The sequence below is a fragment of the Lissotriton helveticus genome, chromosome 4_1 (genome assembly GCF_964261635.1).
Source record: "Lissotriton helveticus chromosome 4_1, aLisHel1.1, whole genome shotgun sequence".
Taxonomy (NCBI): Eukaryota; Metazoa; Chordata; class Amphibia; order Caudata; family Salamandridae; genus Lissotriton; species Lissotriton helveticus.
In genome coordinates this window covers 834903771-834925320 of record NC_136063.1, presented here as the reverse complement: position 1 = coordinate 834925320, position 21550 = coordinate 834903771, and the positions used below count along the sequence as shown (strand labels likewise).

Here is a 21550-nt window from a genome sequence, read left to right as displayed (position 1 = left end):
AGGCCTGCTGATATCCGCATTGTGCACCGCTGGTATGCCAACTCCAGCAGCAAAAACACACAAGAACAGTCACTTAAGGCAAATGGTTCATGTGTTCTAACTATATGCAAGAAAAATGGAAAGTCATGGCGCCAGTCCGTTATGCAGAAAGGAAGTTAGGATGGCTAAATTCCCAGGACAGGAGCTACAAATGTGAGCAGTATTTTGTTGCCAAGTGGCACCCAAATATAGAATTAAAAAGACATTTTAAAAGGCTTAAGTCTAAAAAAAAAACAAAAAATAAAAAACCAAAAATAAGGATTTGCTGCGCTAGAGGCAGGTTTGCATTACTGACACGCACAATGTAATATGATGCTGCAGGCAACTAAAAAGGCAAGCGTGGGGCAGTAATAAGAAATTGACGTTTTACAACCGTGGCACAATCTGATCGTGCCTAAAAACAATGGAGCTTAGAAAAAATCTACTCATTCACGCCAACCGCCTTGAGTGAGTGGATAAAGCGAAACAAATAAGACGGTGGTGTAAACCGTAGTAAGCGCCTAGCTTTTATTTGGTCACTTATTTTAAGGTTTATTTGAACTGGCGAGCGACTCACTTAAATGATATTTGGAAAGATAAACAAACAGTGAGCAAGGGAGAGCGAGGGTGGGACAGGCAGTGGAAGAACAAGCATGCGCGGCCACGCTAATTAGAAACAGATGGCCCCTGCGCACTGCTGCTCGCTCCCGCAAGGTGGATGCCACCACAAGCACGAGTGTGAAGACCAGTGCAGACCGATTTTTAAAGGTCATCTCCTAGACCACGCATGCACGCTGCACTAGGCTCGACCTAAAAAGCACGAAGGCACGTTTTGAGTCACAAGAATAAAATAAACATTTCTGATATGGCTAAAATCCCTAAAACCAATTTCATTGCACTACACAGAGAGGATGGAGAGCAGAACAACTTGCAGTCTAGAGTTTGTTAGGGAGAAGCAACACTTTACATACCTTGTTGACAGCAAAAGTTCTTGTTAATCAGTAGAGGCTTGATGGCAGTGTTCCCTGTGAAAGTGCTGCAGTAGTGGCTTTCCTCTGTGACTCGACTGCATCACCACCAGGCGAGATGTAGCATCTTCTAAGTACGCCGGCAGTAGATGAGCCAGTCTTCTGGTAGAATCTTGTGTGATAATCTGGGCGAAGAACCTCTCATGACAAATGGCAGTCCTTGTATACTAAATCTTATCCGACATTGGAATTTCTAACATAAGTTTAGGAATGTCTGCCATAGATTACGTGCATTAAGGTGCGTCTCAGACGTTTCCTTATGAACAATCCAGGTGAGAGGTTGTCAATTGAGGCTGCGCTATTAGTGATACATGTCTGTACTTGTTCTTATTTGACCTTGACATGGTGATAGACAGTTTTCACAGACTGATATTGCATCAGGTGTTCTATCTGTACCATTAGCCGAATCCTGAGGATTATCAAAAGCGATAAAGTTTTCATCGGTGTAGATATCACCTTTCCCAGTTCTTAGAAAGATAAGTCGGGGGACATTTGCGTCAAATGGCAGACATGCCAATGATTCTACCTCATCCAAGAGAGCTGGAGACTTCCATTGTCTAAGATGGTGACTTCCATCGTCTAAAATGTTGACCTCCCTATTTGAAGATGGCGACATCTTTTGTCTAAAGATGGCAATGGGACCTGAAGGCTTAGCACCAAGGGAGCATCTTTGTTTTCGTCCAGGTGTCAGGGTAGTCTACAAAATATTTACAGTGGAGGCTACTGAACTACAATTGGAGCAGTGGCAGACCCATTTCTATTCCCCGCCTATAACAAACGGTCATGACGGGTACATGTTTGCTGGATTGTGGAGTTTATCTGGGAGAGGTTGCTATCGGAGATCTGTGGCAGGATCTCTCCTTCACATCAGCCTTTTGGAGTTGTGGGTGATTAGCTTTGCACTTAAAGCCTTCCTTCTGTCCATCAAGGGAGAACTTATAGAGGTTCTCACACACATCATTGCTGCCATGTGGATGTGCAACGAGCAGAGGAGTGTGTGGCCATGAGTCCTGGATCAGGAGTATCTGCGCCTATGGAACGGCCCTGATCATCAGGGCATCTCCCAGATTGTACAGCACCTGGCAGGATCTTTAAATGGCAGGGCAGGAGAACTTAGCCAACGTTGCCTAGGCGATCACTGATGACGGCTACGCCCTGAGGTGATACAGGGTGTCTTTCACAAATGAGGAGATCCCTAGCCCAATCTTTCCTCCACTGCTGAGAACATGCAGAGGCAAAACCTTTGCACGTTGGAGTTCCCATGGTAGTTCATGCTCTGAGATGGCTTTCGGTTAGACTGGAGCTTAGGATTCCTGTATGCCTTCTTACCTATCCTATCCAAAGTTCTGAAAAAGTTAGTGAATAACTGGGAACAACTTCTGGGTGTGAGAATCTTTTGCCTCTTGGGTAGGATGTATTGTCACAACAGCAGCACAGGGGCCTGCACCAGAGTCTGCACTCCTTGCACCACCATGCTAGAAATTGAACTGCGAATGTTCATGTCAGGTTCAGGTTTCATACGTCTTTATTTCGAGTGTTTAGATCATAAAAGACAATCATCATAACATAACACCCGTAAAAACACTATACACAATCAAACTAACAATTCTCTTTCCTCCTAATTAAAACATTCTATGTATTAAAACATGTTTAAATTATGTTGTTGAGACGTACTAATATAAAATTATTTAAAACTAACAGTTGATAACATTACTTGTGGGTATCTTGCTCTAATAATCCATGCCCACCCCAGGAATTTCGCCACACCTATGATCACAATCTCTGAGGTGTTAGATCTTAAGACCCTGAGTGCTTCAGTGCTCACCTGTGTGTTCAACATCCTGCAAATGGGCTTTAGCCATTTGCTCCGGGGGGCGGAGTAAGCAGGGCAGGCAAAAAAGACGTGGCCTATAGTCTCCTTGTGGACTCTACACCAGGGGCATAACTCAGCTGACTGGCCTCGCTATTTACTAGTGAAGGATTTTACTGGCAGTGACCCAACTCTAAACTGATGATACAGCTTTCTGTCCATACTCCTGGTGATGACGTCCCAATAATCCTTCAAATGGGGATCAAGTTTGTAAACCAGGAACTTTCCAGTCAAAGTAACAGATTCAGACTGTAAAGCTAAATGGCGTCTTACAGTTGCCCAGTACAACATTTTAAATTCTTTTTTGGATGGAAAGGTGTTTTCCCCCGGTGCTACCCACAGTGAGCCAAGTCCCATGTTTTCCAGGATTAGCTTCACCTCTCTGAACCAAGGGATATTACCTGATCCCATGATTGATCTTACATCAGAGATTTCGTTGGCAAAGCGGGCTAATTCCGGCGTTGACCAAATTCGCCTCCACAAAGCTACCATCCGAAACTTCGCTAACTCTTTAATCGATTGACACCCCATATCAAGCAGTAACGGTTTGGTTGGGGTGGATTGCGGAAGGCTTACCAAATTACGGATAAACTTATTTTGGATTCTAACCAAAGGAGCCAAGTCCGTAAAGCCCCATAGGTCAGCACCATACAGAATAGCAGATCTAATTTTGGCATCATAAATTTTTAGTGCAGGCATTACCCTTTTGGTTTGTGACTTACTTTGTTCCTGGATTAGGTACCCCGTCAGTCGAGCAAATGTCAAACAAAGTGCTTCGATCTGGGGTTTCCAACGTAGCCTATAATCCAGGACCACACCAAGATAGGTCATTTTTATTTTTATTTATTTTAGCGATTTCTAAAGCGCCTGGTGACCCAAGGCATCCCCGCGCTATGAAACTTGAAATCCTAATGAGGGGGAGAGAGGAGGGAAGGCGACCAAAGGGTATTATTTAGGAAACAGATGGGTCTTTAGTTTTTTGCGAAAGGCAAAGTAGTTGGATTCTAGTCTGAGGGCGCGAGGGAGTGCGTTCCAGCCCTTAGCCGCTTGAACGGAGAATTGTCGACCTCCTGTGCGGGTTCTTTTGAATCTGGGGGTGCTGACTAAATTCTCATTTTGAGATCGTAGTGATCTGGTTGCTGTATAAGGTGTGATCATTTTACTGAGGATCGCTGGACCAGATCCGTTGTAAAGCTTGTGTGTAGTACACATTGCTTTAAAGTGCACCCTTTGGCGCACGGGGAGCCAATGCAGGGCTTTGAGGGCTGGCTTGGCGGACGTTCTGGCGGGAGTGTTCGTAATCATGCGTGCTGCCGCGTTCTGTGTCCGCTGGAGTTTCGTGATAGTAGACTCAGGGGCTCCCAAGTAGACCAGGTTGCTGTAGTCCAGACGGGACAGCACTAGTCCCTGGATAAGGAGCTTCCTGGACATAGGTGGGAGTAAGGGCAGGATTTTACGAGTCGTACGCATGAGCCCAAAGCATGTGCCCGAAGTTTTGATTGCTTGGGTTTTCATCGTGAGCTGTGGCTCAAGCCACACCCCGAGTGTCTTGATTTCACGTTTTGGGGGGGGAATTTCTCCGAACACATCGGGCCATAGTGTCGGAGGGATAGTTGTCCATTGCTTGCCAAGTAGCATTACTTCTGTCTTTGTCCCATTCAATTTTAGTGATGAGTCATTCATCCAGTTGTGGATACCTATGAGGCAGTTAGTCAGATTTTCAGGATGGTCAATCAACTGGGACAAGGAAACGACTAGTTGGGTGTCGTCAGCGTAACTCACCATTTTTATGTTGAATGGTGTGACTACGTCCTCGATGGGGGCCATATAGACATTAAAAAGCGTCGGGCTCAGGGAAGAGCCCTGGGGGACGCCGCTGGTGAGTGGGAGGGTGGATGAGTGATGGTTATCGTCCCACACTTGAAAAGTGCGTCCTGTAAGAAAGGATTCGATCCATTTGATTGCTGTCCCGGTAAGTCCTGCATTCGCCAGTCTATGCAGAAGGACACGGTGGTTGACCGTGTCAAAGGCTGCACTTAGATCCAGGAGGATCACTGCCACTGATCCTCCTGAATCCAGTAAGCCCCTTGCCTCTTCAATGACTGCGAGGAGTGCGGTGTCCGTTCCATGGCCTGGGCGAAATCCGGTTTGGGATAGTCGGAGCAGGTTATTCATTTCAAGGAACTGGGATAGTTGGATGTTTACCAGTTTCTCAGTGACTTTGCTAATGCCAGGGAGTAGGGATATTGGTCTGTAGTTGGACAGGTCCGATGGATCAAGCTGAGGTTTTTTTAAGAGTGCTTTGACCACAGCACTCTTCCAGTTGTCGGGAACAGTTCCGTGGGCGAGCGAACAGTTGATGAGATCCGTGATGGTAGGTACAATTACTGGGGTTACGGTCTTGAGGAACCTGATAGGGGCTGGGTCCAAGGGTGATCCACTTTTCATTTTTGTTAGGGTTCGCTCCACTTCTAGGGGGGTGACAGGTCGAAATGTCTGAAGCGTGGGGCGACAAATGCTTTCAGTCTGTTCGAGGGGAGTACGGCTTTCCGTGAGGTTGGGGGAGCTGGGGGGAGGGAGGGAGGCCAGGATGCGGGTGATTTTATCGTTGAAGAAGTTCATAACCTCCACCTGCTCTAATCCCACACCATTCATACTAGCGTGACTTTTTTGTGGCCTATTTTTGGTTAGAACCATAAATTTGGTTTTGCTCACATTTACCTGCAAATCGTTCAATTTGCAGAAAACCTCAAAACTATTAATCGCTGTTTGTAATCCCTTTTGTGTTTTCGAGAGAATTAAGGTGTCATCGGCAAAGATGAGCAATGGGAACTTCGAACCACCCAGGGTAGGCGCGTCAGTCGGCATATCAGCTAAGAACTGTACAACTTGGTTAATAAGCAATAAAAACAGGGTGGGGGCCAGAACGCAGCCCTGGCGTACGCCGCGTGTAACTGGGAATCGCTCCGTCACCTGCCCCTGTCTGCCCCACCTGACCCTAGCAAAGTTGCCCTCATGTAATCTTTCCACTAATTCTAAGAGTTCAGGGGGCATGCCCATATTGCCTAATGCAGCCCATAGCTTTGCCCTGGGAACAAGATCGAATGCGGACTTAAGGTCCACGAATGCAGCGTATATCGATCCTCCACCCAGAAGCACAACCTTCCAGTATATCAGAATGAATCTGAACACTTGGTCGATTGTGCTGGTAAATGAGCAAAAACCTGCTTGCATCGGGGAAAGAATATTCTCATTATCCATCCACCCCTGCACTTTAGCGAGCACCATCCTTGCTAAAATTTTCTGTTGTGCATCGATTAGGCTAATGGGGCGGTAGTTACCTGGGGCCGAGCGATCACCTTTTTTTAAAATGGGAAGGATTTCTGCCCCTTTCCATGAGTCAGGAATCCTCGCCCCATTTCCAATGGCATTTGCGAACATCGTGATATAGGGCACCCAATTCAGGGGGTCAGACTTAAATAAATCAGCCGGGACACAGTCCATGCCAGGAGCCTTACCGGCCTGTACAGATCCCAGTGCAGTCACCGTGTCATTAATATCAAACACTATGGATTGTCGTATTGGAGGGAACAAAGATAACTGATTGTCCAGGACATTTGGGGGTGCTGGCTCAAGACCTCTAAACTGGGTTGAATAAAAGTCCACCCATACGTCAGCTGAGACGTGATTTTCCGGAATTTGCATATCCGGATTCCTGCCCCATTTCACCACCTCCCAGAATTTGATTTGGTTCGAGGACAGACTAGCCTCATATAAGTCCTGCCAATGGTTATCATCCCATTCTCTCCTCGCCTCCCATTGGGCCTTCCTGTACTGTAATCTGGCCGATTTGATGTAACTCTATATTTGATAGCTTTGATCAGACAACTAAGCGCCTGCCGACAGGTTTTATTATACCATTTCTGGCACAATAGAGGAGTCAGAACTTTCCCATTGTTGCCAGCTTTGGTTAGTAAAGCTTTCAGATCATCAAAGAGCAGCTCATGATAGACACTAAACTGCTCAAGTGACCCCGGGTCAGTAGGAGACAATTCCTGAACGATACCCAAGGTAGATGAAACTACATCGGAGATCCTGTCTAAAAGATCAGGATCCTCCAAAACCCTACACCAACGCACCCTGCGTCTGTCGTTTGTTAAAATAGCCTCTGCTGTAAGGCTCTTGGCTATAAGAGCCCGTCCAGGGCCATCCTTTAGTTTCAAACTTAAAATCAACGGATTATGGTCACTCTCGGGCCGTGTAAGAATTGTCATATCATCCAAAAATGACCAATACTCTATTTTGATTAGGAAGTAATCAATTCTACTGTTACTTATTCCGTTGTCAAAAGTTGACTGTCCAATTTTATCGGAGATGGAGCGGCCATTAGCGGCTCTTAGTCCCCACTCCAGACACAGGCCCAACCAATGCAAAGCTGCCTCCGTACCCTTTTTAATGGGATTCAATGTCAGGCTTGGGACATTCCATACGGCGTCTTCCTCAGCACGAAAGTCCCCACCCTCACACGACCAAGGTTCGAAAGTGCAATTTAGGTCCCCTGCAAAAATTATAAATGTATCCCTCCCAATTGACTCCAAGTAAGAGTCTAACTCATCAATTATTGCCGGACTCCGTCCTCCAGGTAATCCACGAGCATAAATATTAATAATAAAAATATCCTGATAGTTATCCCTACACAGCTTGATTCCCAGGATGTCAGGGTTGTGGGCTAACACTTCTACTGGCCTATAACTGGTGGACTGCCTTACCCATATAGGTAATCCACCTGATGCTCTCCCTTTCTTTCCCTGGATCGCTGGTTTAAAAAAATTTAAATAACCTGCTAGAAAAATCGGGTCAGTAGCCCAACTCTCTTGAAAAATCAGGATAGCAAACTCATCTATGAAATCTACCCAGTCAGCTGATTCAAATTTCCCTTTGAGCCCTGCGATGTTCCATGAGGCCAATTTGAGCATAGGATCTTGAGTGGGCAATTCACATTGGATTGTAGATCCCAGATTATATCCTGACTCCCCACCCTCTCTCGGTGCTATTCTAACTGGGTGGTCGCAGACTATAATACACCTAGCAGAACCTTCCAATTCATAACCCCCTTCCTGGCCCTCAGAGGCCATAACCAAGGGCCAGGTTTCAGGACCCTTACTAAAATCATCCCCAGATTCCTCACCCTTACTGAGACCTTCCTCATTACTAACAAAGTTTGCAGTTTGGATGTCCCCTCCAGCCAAAGAAGGAAGTCAATCAATACACTCCAAACCAGATAATGGTTCAAAGCGATATTACAGATGGGGGAAGGGTTAAATGTGTGGGGTCAATACATGAGGAAATCTGCCAAAAGGTCTTCTATGGATGGGATTAATCGGGTAATAAGGAGGTTCATTGATCCTTTTAGGATAGAAGTACTGGAGGCCCAGTGATTGAACGTCACCCATCCTACCAAATCTCGGTTCTCTACGCACAAAGTCCACGACCCAGGGGTCCCTAAAGTTGATGAAAACACAATCACCCTCTAGGTCTTTTGGGTTGTGTCCCACCCAATGAACTCTTCTAACACTTAAGATCTCGGTATTGGATGAGGGGGGAAGTGTTCTGTTTTTATTCAACCAAAAAACAACTTTGTTTTTCAGGTCCCTAAATGATTTGGTTTTGTCCTCCCCAATAGGTGAGACACCCGTCAATATGATAGTATAAGGGGTAGCCTCCGAGGGAAGGTCAATACTAGGGAGGCTCTGTTTGGGGACCTTTTTCCCCGATATGGTAGGCTGACTAGCCCGCCCAGCCCTTGGTTGTGTACCTAAGGATGGCTGTGGGTTAGAGAAGGCATGGAAAACCGTCGCCAAAGGGATGAAAAACAGCTGCCTACAACTAAACACCAACAAAACAGAAGTACTCATCATGTGCCCAAACCCCGACGCCTGGAGCGACACCTGGTGGCCCACCGCCCTCGGAAACCCGCCAACCCCCACAGACCAAGCACGCAACCTGGGAATCATCCTGGACTCCGAGCTCAAAATGGACCGCCAGATCAACTCTCTCATCTTCCTGCTTCCACACCCTCCGCCTCCTTCGTAAGACCTTCAAATGGATCCCCCTCGAACACCGAAAGACAGTCACTCACGCCCTGGTCACCAGCAGACTCAACTACGGCAACGCACTCTACGCCGGAATAAACAAAAACCTCATCCGCAAGCTACAGAACATCCAGAACGCCGCCGCAAGACTGGTCCTCAACCTGCCAAAACACTGCCACATCTCCCAGCACCTGCACACACTCCACTGGCTCCCCGTCGAGGCGAGAATCACCTTTAAGATGCTCACCCACGCACACAAGGCCCTCCACGGCACCGGACCAGCATACCGCTCTCTTCAATCTACTGGACACGGACCCCCCGGACTTTCTCTTCCTCACTGAGACTTGGTTTTCCTCTCATTCACTTCCTGACCTTCTTGCCATTCTCCCTGCAACTCACTATGCCCTCCGCGCCGACCGTCCAGATGGAAGACCTGGGGGCGGCGTGGCGATGATAGTCCGTCGATCCCTGCAATTCCAGCTTCTTTCGCATCCTGGCATTACCAATGTAGATTTTCTGGTGGCCCGCTCTCTCAACCTCCCGGTCCCCCTCACGGTGATTCTTCTGTACCGCCCCCCTCAGTACATGTCCTCTTTTGTGTCCTCTTTGCAGGATCTCCTGGCCACCCTGGCTGTAGACAATTCGTCGCTAATTCTGCTGGGGGATTTTAATTTCTGGCCGGGCGACCCGCAGGAGGACCCCCCTTCGAAAGACTTTTCTGCTACTCTATGTTGTCTCAACTTTTCATCCCACGTCCTGACCCCTACCCACATCCATGGTCATACTCTTGACCAGATCTGGTCTCTCCGTTGCAATCCTCTGGTGTCTTCTATTTCCCCTTGTGGGTGGTCTGATCATTTTCTGATCTCCTTTTCAATCCCCTTAGGTCAGCCCGAGAAATCTACTTTGCCCAAGAACATCTGGGCCCGGTGCTGGAATAAGGTTGATCTTAATGATCTGTCCTCCTCTCTCTCTCTATCTGCCCCCGCTCTGACTGACCTCTCTGTGGAGAATCAGGCGGATGCCATCCACACTTGGCTTTCCGCGGCCTGCGATCTGGCCGCCCCTCTTAAAAAGATTCGATCGGCCCGTCCTCACGACGCCCATAGGTGGTTTTCCGATGACCTCAGATCTCTGAAGCTTGAGCTCAGACGGTCGGAACGTCGTTGGCGCCGCACTTATTGCCCCACTCTCCGCCTGAAATATAGGGCCCTGCTCAATATTTACAAATCCGCTATTTTAACAGCCAAATCCAAATACTTCTCGGACCGCGTTGCCTTTTCGGCTAACAAAACTCGCGAGATCTTTTCTCTGGTCCGTAGCCTGGCCACTTCTGACCGTGCTGGTCTTTCCCCTGCTCCTTCGCAATCCCTCTGTCACTCCTTGAACACCTATTTCATCAATAAAATAACCATCATTAAGGCCAATATCCCGATTGTTCCTCCCCCTGATATACCGGACTATCCCCCCCTTTCTTCCCCCGTTTTTGATCACTTCACACCCATTTCACCTGAGCTTTTTCTTGACCTCCTTGCTAAGGTCAAGTCTGGCTCTCCGGTGGATTGCGCACCTGCTCGCATCCTCAGAACCTTATTCACTAGTTGTCCCACCCCCCCCCTAACCTTCCTCAACTCCTGTCTGGCTCTGGGTTCTGTCCCCTCTTTTTTCAAGTCTGCCATCGTGCTCCCCATCCTGAAGAAAGCTGGCCTGGATCCCTCCCTTCCATCGAACTTTAGGCCGATCTCCCTCCTCCCCTATCTAGGGAAGATTCTCGAGAGCCACGTAACATCTTGCCTCTCTTCCTACATCGAGGGGAATAACATCTTGGCCTCCCATCAGGCCGGCTTTCGACCGGGCCACTCCACTGAGGGCGTGGTCCTTGCGGTCCTTGACGAACTGAAGGGCAAGGCCGATGGCAATCTTCCTCAGGCCTTAGTCCTTTTGGATCTGTCCGCTGCGTTTGACACGGTCGATCATACTATTCTTCTTGACCGTGTCAGCGCAGCGGGCATTCAGGGCGTTGCCCTTTCTTGGATCGCGTCCTTTCTGCAGGGATGCTCGCAGGCAGTCCACCTCTCCTCTTTCTCGGCCCCTCCCCTCCCGGTCACGTGTGGGGTACCCCAAGGTTCCTCTCTTTCCCCCCTCCTCTTTAACCTCTATATCCGCCCCCTCATTTCCTCTCTTCTTGAGCTGGGGGTCTCAGTGTATAATTACGCTGATGACCTCCAGCTCGTCTTTGATCTATCCTCTCCCACTCACTCTCTTCCCAAGCTCAGGTCAACTCTTGTCTTTATTTCTCAGTGGATGAGCTTCAATCACTTGAAGCTCAACCCTGACAAGACAGAGCTTGTCCTCACTGGTGGCCCCTCTAACCCCTGGTCCTCGGCCCACTGGCCCCTTTCTTTTGGTCCCCCACCTTCCCCGGTTCCCTCTGTCCGGACTCTGGGCATCAAGGTCAGCAATGACCTCTCGATGCATGCGCACATTAGCTCTGTCGTATCCTCTTGTTTTCTCTCCCTCCGCCTCATCCGTAAGATCTCCCGGTTTTTTTCTGTTGATGCCCTTAAAGTTATCATCACTGCCCTCATCACATCCCGCCTGGATTATGGTAATGGCCTGTATGTAGGCATTCCTGCCTACGAGACCCGTCGTCTCCAGGCTATCCAGAACCAGGCGGCCCGTCTTGTCCTTCGTTTACCTAAGTTTTCTCACATCACTCCCGCCCTAAAAACCCTTCACTGGCTCCCCGTTCAGTTCAGGTCCTAGTTCAAACTTGCCTGCCTGGCCTTTAGGGCGCAGGCCCGGTCCGCTCCTCTCTTCATCAATTCTCTGATCTCCTCCCATGCCCCTCCTCGCTCCCTCCGATCTTCCTCCCTCTCTCTTCTTCACGTTCCCCGCTTCCGTAAGTCCCGCACAGGGGGCACCCGCTTCTCTGTGCGTGCTCCACAAATCTGGAACTCTCTTCCCCTCTCTATCCGCTCCATTCCCATTTTTTCCCATTTTCGGAAAGCCCTCAAAACTTTTTTCTTTCTTCAGGCTTTCCCGGGCTATTCTCTCCCGCACCAGTTAGGCAGATTCCGATGTGTTCCTCAGCGCCAGGAAGCCGCATGGCCACAGAGCGCTCTATAAATTTCTTTTTCTTTCTTCTTTCTTTCTTCTACCTGAACAGCCGGCTCAAATTCCACGCACCCCAAAGGACCCTACGATCAGCCCAGCTCTCCTACGCCGTGGTCCCCCGCACCAGAAAGACCAGATCGGGAGGCCGCTCCTTCTCCTTCCTCGCGGCCAAAGCATGGAACGCCCTTCCGCTCCACCTCAGACAGACAACATCGCTTCCCATCTTCGCAAGAAACCTGAAAACCTGGCTCTTCGACAGACCCCCTCCTTGATGGAATGGAAACTGCACCCCCCCCTCCACCCCTAGCGCCTTGAGACCCTTACGGGTGAGTAGTTGCGCTTTAACAAACTCCGGATTGTGGGTTGAACCTACTGCCCTCATTCGGAGGTCCTCCTCTAATAGCAGCCACCAGGTTATTACTCACCGGGGCTTTCTCCAACTATTTTCGACCTTGCTGTTTATTCGTTGACTTAACACTACTTTGAGGAACCAAATTATTAGTAGACACACCGGACCCCACTGCTTTAGCAGTAATGGTAGTGGCTTTACGGTTATTCGGTGTGATTACTAAATTATTCAGTATGCTGGTATTGGGATTAACTAGGTTCTCCAACTCATCAAGTTTCTGATTAGTTAGCCTAGCACGTTCCATTAGGGGTAACATGAGATTTAATTAAAATTTCCATCTTACACAAAAGACCATCCTCCTTATGTTTACAGGATAGACATTGACCAGCAGTGTCAGAAGGTACCAGTATGGGTGGCAGGGGACTAATTGGAACCTGAGGGGGCTGAGATGTAAGATTTAATTTGGGAATCTTGGATGTAACCCCTTTGCCGGCCCCATCCCTCCTTTTCCCGCACTTGGAATCTCGAGATCCACCCTTATTTGGAGTATTAGGTTCGGGACTCGAAGGCATCGAACTTTCGCCACCACTGAGATTGATCGTGCTAGAAGGCGTGCCACCATCAGTTGTAGTTAATAATGAGCAATCAACCTCCTGACTTAAATCAACCAACATCGAGCCTTGATGTAACTCCTGACTCATTATGGGGGCTTGAATAGCGGGGGATGCCACTGAGCCAATATGTCCTAGGGAAGATCGTTTACCGGTAATAAGGTCCAGGGATAAGCGCTTCTCAGCGAAGGCTATTTCCTTCTCCAGGATGCCAGTAGCCCTTTGAAAAAAAGCATCAAGGGGCCCAGAAACCATGCCACATGATGTCGATACTTGCACAGTTCTCTCTTTACCCGAACGTAAGGGCATGTTGGGGGTGACTCTGAACAATATTCGTAGTACCAAATCAGGAAAACCAAAAAATAATACAAAACAAGGTTTACACACCACCGGCCACCAGCCACAGGGAGAGCAGGTTAGAGGGATGGCCCGTCCTTAAATGTCCTTTGACGGCCTTAGACGGCCCGCCCTTTGCCCAGGCTTAGCCCGGCGGACGCCTGCGCGCGTCCCGCGTGCGTGGTTAAGGGAGGGGCTAAATAGCGGGAGGTGGGGGCGGGAAGAGGACCAGCTGCGGCAGATGACCAGCCGCACTGCACGCTGGTCCTCGCAGTCCCGCCGGTGGCCTCGGGGTCAGTTGGTCCCACAGTTGCGCTGTCCAGGTGCGCTCCCTCGAGTCCTTTTTCGAGCAGCACCCTCGGAGCGGGGGCCGCGAGGAGTGGGGTCTGTGAAGGCAGAGAAGATCCTTTAAGAAAATGGGAGTCCGTAGCCCAGTGGAGTATCAGCAACACCAAGTAAGCACTGCCCTGGAGAGTGTTTTTACCAGGCAGGAGGCGGGGCGGGAAGAGGACCAGCTGTGGCAGATGACCAGCCGCACTGCACGCTGGTCCTCGCAGTCCCGCCGGTGGCCTCGGGGTCAGTTGGTCCAACAGTTGCGCTGTCCAGGTGCGCTCCCTCGAGTCCTTTTCCGAGGTGCACCCTCGGAGCGGGGGCCGCGAGGAGTGGGGTCTGTGAAGGCAGAGAAGATCCTTTAAGAAAACGGGAGTCTGTAGCCCAGTGGAGTATCAGCAACATCTTTTGATCTCCCTCCTGAAGAGGTGAACATAATTTTGGGAGCCAGGCGTCCTTCTGCTATGTCCTACCTGTGTGGGATGCTGAGACGTTTGTTGCTTGGTGTTCTTCCTGAAGTATCCAACCCTTACAGGTTCAGTTGTTGAATGGTCTCTTTCTCCATGTCTCTATGCCAGCAAGTCCTTGCTGTGGCAGCAGTTAAAGGTTATTTTGTCTGACTTATCAGCTTCTCTACAATTGCCTGATCAGCAACTTTTTTTTATTTTTTTATATAAAGGTGTGAACCATATGTCCCTGCCAAAACCCTTTGCGATGTCCCAGTGGAACCTCAATCTGATTGTCACCTTCCCAATTTGAACCCCTTTCGAGCCAATACACAGTTGTCTTCTAAGATTGGTCATGTTAAAAACAGTGTCCCTAAATTCGATCATGTCTGCTCGTTGCATGAGTGAGTTGCAAGCACTTTCTGCCCAGCAACCATTTGCCTTCTTTTTCTTTGACCAGTTTGTGCTAAGGACCACATTGGGCAGTCTGTCACCCTACCTTTGCTACTCATCCATTCATGGAAAAAAAAGACTTCATCGCCTAGACCCAAAGACCGTTCTGAGCTTCTGCATCAATTGCTCTAAGGATCACTGGGTGGATGATTAACTTTTTGGAGGGCTTTTCTGGGGTGAAGAAGGGCAGAGCAGTGCAGAAACTGGCCTTCAAGGTCAAGACTAATTTGTGTATGGCCGGGTCCACACTGGGGTGGTGGTGTGAACAAAAAGCCAATGGATTAAACTCCGATCTGGGACTGGGGGTGAATGTTTGATTTGTTAAGCATTCTGTCCCTCATTTGTCCTTTTTGCATTTGTCACCCTAAGTGGGGAAGGGTATGCCCAGATGTGGGTCTTGTGCTCCCTGTGCTACTAGATTCAAGCTAGCCTGGCTGATGAGGGGTGTTAACCGGTCCCAGGATGTTTGTTTCCTGGTCCAGGGAGGACCTGGCCTCTGAGTTAGGTTTGACTGTTCCCATGGGGAGCTGGGTCAAGACTGATTTGCGTATGGCTTGGCCCAAACTGGGGTGACATGTTGAGCAAAAAAAATGATGAATTTAACCCAGATCTGGTGAATGTTTGACAATGTTAAGCATTCAGTCCATTATCTTTTTGTGTTTTTATAGTCGCCCTAAGTGGGAAGGGTATGCCCAGATGTGGACCCATGCTCACTTTGAAATTGGACTCAAGCTAGCCTGGCTGATGATAGGTGGTACCACAAAACCGGTCCCATGATGCTTGTTTTCCAGGCAGCAGAGTCAAGACGTATATACATATGTCTGGGTCCAAATTGGGGTGGCGTAGTGAGCAAATAAATGATGGATTAAACTCAGATATGTGACTGGGGGTGAATGTTTGATTTGTTCAGCATTCAGTCCATTTGTTCATTTTTGCAGAAACAGATTATCTACATAGATTGTCCTTTGTATAAAGATCTGCTATGTACTGGCCCAAACGGCCTCGGACAGGCCTACCGGCTCATTACATAAGAACTAAAGCTGCTGGTGCGCAGTACTTTTTTTATATCTGCCCTGCTGCAACTTTCTTTTTAACAGTATTTTATTAGTTTCAATACGACAAAAAAAAACATAGTGCAGTTTCATGCATATTATCCCACCAATTACAAAGAAAGGCGGTGACAGACATGATCTTGCTACATTCACCATGAGCGATAACTTCAGGGCCATACATACAACAATCAAGGCAATTTGTGTAATGAACCAAGATAACAAGCTAAACATCCAAAAAGGAGAAGTGATTTCACACTCGGTCGTCACAATGATATTAAGAGTAACATCAGTCCATACAACCATCCCTCTGAATTAATGCTGTGCTCCAGCCACTTTCATCAGGGAATTTTTCAAGCAATTGGGCCCATAACAATAATTCATCTGCTGTCCCCTCCTGGTTGAGTGACATTCTCATATGGTGTTTTTCTGCCACCCCCCTCATCACTGATCCACCAACAGGACTCTAGTGCCCAACCACCCGATGGTCACATGATTCGCAAAGAGGAGGGCCATCTGTGTAAATTTCTAGGGACTTTTCCATCCCTAGGTCTAACCACTACACTCGACAGGCAATCAGAGCTAAGGGGGGGTTGGTATACCAGTGACTTCCTCAATGCGTGGCAATGCGTATCCCCAATAATCCTGTACTTTAGTACATTCCCAAGCCAGATGTAAAAAAGTGCGACTTCCTTCCCACACCGCGCACGCTTAGTACCTCTAGTGGATCCATTCTGTTCAGTATATATGGTGTGACATATGCACGGTGTAGAAAGTGAAAATTAAGTAGTGTGAATCTATTACAAGACGTTGCGCGCACCAGAGGGGTTGCACATGCCCAGTCCAATTCGGAGATGGGCACTCCCAAGTCTCTTTCCAGGCCCCCCTCATGCTGCAAATGGCTTGTATTGCATGTCGCCCCTGAGGGCTTTGTGAAAGTGCGTGATTAAGTCTCGTCCATCCCCACATCCAATTAGGCCATCAAGCACCCGAGGGCCGCGGTGCAGTAGGTAACTCGATCCACACCTCCCTCGCAATGTTCTCCAACTTAGCATAGTGTGCGATGTGGGCTGGGCTGATCCCAAGGGAATCCTGAGGATCTTGAAAAGCGATAACGTTTTTATTGGTGTAGATATCACATTTCACCATCCCACTTGCCATTTTTCCATGGGCATATCTATGTCTGTGTTTCTAAAGGGAGCGAGATCCCACAATCCTAGCTCCCTCCTAAATGGGGCTTTACGGAGAACCCTCTGGACCACCCTCTCCCAGATCTCCCCTGTGTTTTTGATTAAATACGGACTGAGTGGTCCGACCTACCCCACACATCAGAAACTGCAGCAAAGTGTCTCCCTTGAGCATGGTCTCCCCAATAGTTGTTCCTCCCAATTATCAGTCTCTGTCAGCCATCTTGTGGCATGCTGCCCCTCTCTGGTTCGACCCCGTCCTTATCTCCTTCTTCTTTAATATCTTCTGTGCCACCTCCTATCCCCTCCCCCGCTTGTGTTTCCCCCGGTTCCCCTGCTGCCTCTGCTATTCTTCTCAACACGCGTTCTGCTGTCAAAAACCAAGTCGCTCTTTTCAACCTGTTGGACACCGACTCTCCGGATCTTCTTTTCCTCACTGAAACCTGGTTTTCCTCCCATTCACTTCCGGACCTCCTCGCTATTCTTCCCGCCACTCATTACGCCCTCCGCGCTGACCGCCCTGATGGCAGAACTGGGGGCGGCGTGGCGATGATAGCTCGCCGCTCCCTGCAATTCCAACTTCTCTCGCACCCCTGTATCTCTAGCGTTGATTTTCTGGTGGCCCGTTCCCTCAACCTCCCGGTTCCCCTTACGGTGATTCTCCTCTATCGCCCTCCCCAAAACATGCCCTCCTTCGTATCTTCTCTGCAGGATCTCTTGGCCACCCTGGCTGTAAACAACTCCTCACTACTTCTGCTTGGGGATTTTAATTTCTGGCCGGGCGACCCGCGGGAGGATTCTTCCTCCAAGGATTTCTCTGCCACTCTTCATTGCCTTAATTTTTTACCGCACGTCTTGACCCCCACCCACACCCATGGTCACATTCTCGACCAGATCTGGTCTTTACGTTGTAATCCCTCAGTCTCGTCGATCTCTCCTTGTGTCTGGTCAGACCATTCTTTGATCTCTTTTTCTATCCCTCTGGCTCAACCTGAGAAAGCCCTCCTGCCCAAAAACATCTGGGCTCGGAGCTGGAATAAGGTTGATCTCAATGATCTCTCTTCTTCTCTGTCTCTATCGGCTCCTACCTTGACCGACCTTTCTGTGGAAAATCAGGCGGATGCTATCCGTACTTGGCTTTCTTCGGCTTGCGACCAGGCCGCTCCTTTTAAAAAGATCAGATCGGCCCGCCTTCACGACGCCCATAAGTGGTTCTCCAACGACCTCAGATCCCTGAAATTAGAGCTCAGGCGGTCTGAACGTCGCTGGCGTCGTGACTATTGCCCCACTCTCCGCCTGAACTATAAGGCTCTTCTTCAAAAATACAAATCAGCCATCCTAGCCGCCAAATCGAAATACTTTACGGACCGCGTTGCCTTTTCGGCTAACAAATCTCGTGAGATTTTCCCACTGGTCTGTAGCCTTGCCACCTCTGACCGTGCAGGCCTTTCTCCCGCCCCCTCTCAATCTCTTTGTCATTCTTTGAATGACTATTTTATGAATAAAATAATCACTATTAAGGCCAACATTCCGATCGTGCCCTATCTCGACGTGCCGGATCATTCCTCCCTCTCCCCCTCTGTTTTGGACCACTTTAAGCCCATTACACCTGAGCTCTTTCTTGACCTTCTGGTTAAGGTCAAGTCTGCCCGCATTCTTAGAACCCTTTACACTAGCTGTCCCACCCCCCCCCCTAACCTTTCTTAATTCTTGCTTGGCTTTGGGCTCTGTCCCCTCTTCTTTCAAGTCTGCCATCGTGTTTCCTATCCTGAAGAAAGCCGGCCTGGACCCTTCCCTTCCATCGAACTTTAGACCGATCTCCCTTCTTCCCTATCTAGGGAAAATTCTTGAGAGCCATGTGACATCTTGCCTCTCTTCCTACATAGAGGAGAATAACATCCTGGCCTCTCACCAGGCTGGCTTTCGACCAGGCCACTCAACCGAGGGCGTGGTCCTTGCGGTCCTGGATGAACTGAAGGGCAAGGCCGATAGCAATCTTCCCCAGGCCTTAGTCCTTTTGGATCTGTCCGCTGCGTTTGACACGGTCGATCATGCCATCCTTCTTGACCGTGTCAGCGCAGCGGGCATCCAGGGCTCTGCCCTCTCCTGGATCGCGTCCTTCCTTCAGGGACGGTCGCAGGCTGTTCATCTCTCTCACTTTTCTGCACCTCCCCTCCCCGTCACTTGTGGGGTACCCCAAGGCTCTTCTTTGTCCCCTCTTCTTTTTAATCTCTATATCCGCCCTCTTATTTCCTCGCTTCTTGAGCTGGGGGTCTCGGTGTATAACTACGCGGACGTCCTCCAGCTCGTCTTTGATCTATCCTCCCCCACTTATTCCCTTTCTAAGCTTAGCTCTACTCTTGTCTTTATCTCTCAGTGGATGAGCTTCAATCATTTGAAGCTCAACCCTGACAAGACAGAGCTTGTTCTCACTGGTGGCCCCTCTAACCCCTGGTCTTCAGCCCATTGGCCCCTTTCTTTTGGTCCCCCTCCTTCCCCTGTTCCCTCTGTCCGGACTTTGGGTATCAAGATCAGTAATGATCTTTCTATGCACGCGCACATCAGTTCTGTTGTATCCTCTTGTTTCCTTTCCCTCCGCCTCATCCGCAAAATCTCCCGGTTTTTTTCTGTTGATGCCCTCAAACTCATCATCACTGCCCTTATCACTTCCCGCCTGGATTATGGCAATGGCCTGTATGTCGGCATCCCAGCCTACGAGACTCGTCGTCTACAGGCCATCCAGAACCAGGCGGCCCGTCTTGTTCTTCGTCTTCCCAAGTTTTCCCACATCACCCCTGCCCTTAAAACCCTCCACTGGCTCCCCGTTCATTTTAGGTCCCAGTTCAAACTTGCTTGCTTGGCCTTTCGGGCGCATGCCCGCTCCGCTCCTCACTTTATTAACTCTCTGATTTCCTCTCATGCTCCCAGCCGCACTCTTCGGTCCTCGTCCCTTTCTCTTCTTCACGTCCCCCGTTTCCGCAAATCCCGCACAGGTGGCACCCGCTTTTCTGTGCGGGACCCTCAGATTTGGAACACTCTCCCTCTCTATATTCGCTCTATTCCTATCTTTTCTCATTTCCGCAAAGCTCTTAAAACTTTCTTCTTTCTTCAGGCTTTCCCAGATTAAACCCCTTCTTTCGTGCCCTCTTGGTAGACATTGTTGTGATCCTTAGCGCCAGGAAGCCGCTTGGCCGCAGTGCGCTTTAGAAGTATCTTTTTCATTTCATTTCATTACATACACTGCATAGTAATAGAACTGCTTGCCTGGGACAGCTTACCCTCCATCCTCTGGTCTTGCTTGAGTACTGCCAGTCTGCTGCATTCTTACCCAGATGAGAGAAACTAACAGGCTATCCAGCTTATGAAAGAACGGGGCACTCAGCAGAAAAAGTGAGTTTTAAACGAGTACAGGCAGTGTGAGGAAGACCATTTTCGCCACGGCTGCCCTTCCCATTACAGAAAGAAGGAGCCTGTTCCAGAAATTGGTTTAATTCTCAAGGCCAGTCAGGACAATGTCCACGTTTTTAAGCTGGTGTTGTACCTCAGTGTATGGTCCAAATCCCCAGATACCGAAACCCCTCCAATTCCCAACAAAGACCCTCATCGAGTGGTTAGCACATCTGTTTTCGAATCAGTCCACCCAGAGGGAGCAGACTAGGCTGCAATTTTAGTGTCCGTTCATACGTTAATGAAGCGCCCATGCCTGGATAGCAAGATTCTGCAGGAAGTGGTACTTTGCCCATTCAGTCTGCAGTATTTCCTGGGTTTAACCTTTCTACTCAGTCACTACCTGGGAAGGTACTGCTTTGTTATCTATTCACACGGTGAGTAATCTGCTTTAAAAGTATCCATCAGAAGAACACGTTATTTACCTTCCATAGCATTCTTTTTGATGAATACTCTAACCGCAGATGCCTCACGCACCTACCTCTCCATTTTGTGGAATGGACTCCTTTGATCCCTTACAAAAAGGTTTCCTAGTAAGTGATCTGCAGACTGGCGTAATCTGTTTACTGCAGCTCAGTGTCTGGTGGCATGGACCGAAATTGGAAAGAAACTGAGGAGGTGGTTTTGTTGTGGTCCCAATGTTGCTTCCTGGCGTGGACAGATTTGATACAGAGCCACCCAATGCCTCCTACTGATGCACAAGGATATTATCTGGATCCAGTCTAGCACCTGGTGGTATCCACAAGGTAAAGAATACATGGTCAGATAAAGTATCCACAAGAAAGAGAATTACCAAAGGTTAACAGTTTTTTCTTTATAAACGTTTATAGGAAAATGTGACCGAGTACATGGTCATCTAATGGTAGTGGCAATATTTTCTTTCCCTCAATCGTGGCCAGCCAATCTGATTTCTTGGTACCGCAGGGAACAAATTTGGCAATGGGAGAAAAGGTTCCCTCGGCCATTTCCAGGGCGCTGTTTTTTAAAAATCATATCTGAAAGAGAGTTAGTTATAGATTCCTTACCTTAGAATTCTTTCATATGAACAAGTTACTTACCTTCGGTAACTATATATCTGTAAGAAACGTAGGCTAGTTATAGATGTATTACTGCCCCACCCACGACTCCAAAGACGGATGCGTAGCCGACTGACGCCATCTTTCGCCTTGCAGTGGTGCTGCTGACAAAAAACTTTCCGGATTTCCCCATTCTCCCCC

General features: G+C 48.7%; 1 protein-coding gene across 2 annotated transcripts in view; it reads left to right on the top strand.

Annotated features, from left to right (window-relative positions):
• CEP192 (centrosomal protein 192) overlaps window positions 1–21550 on the top strand; it is a 2224848-nt gene that overhangs the window by 693044 nt on the left and 1510254 nt on the right. The window lies entirely within an intron of this gene.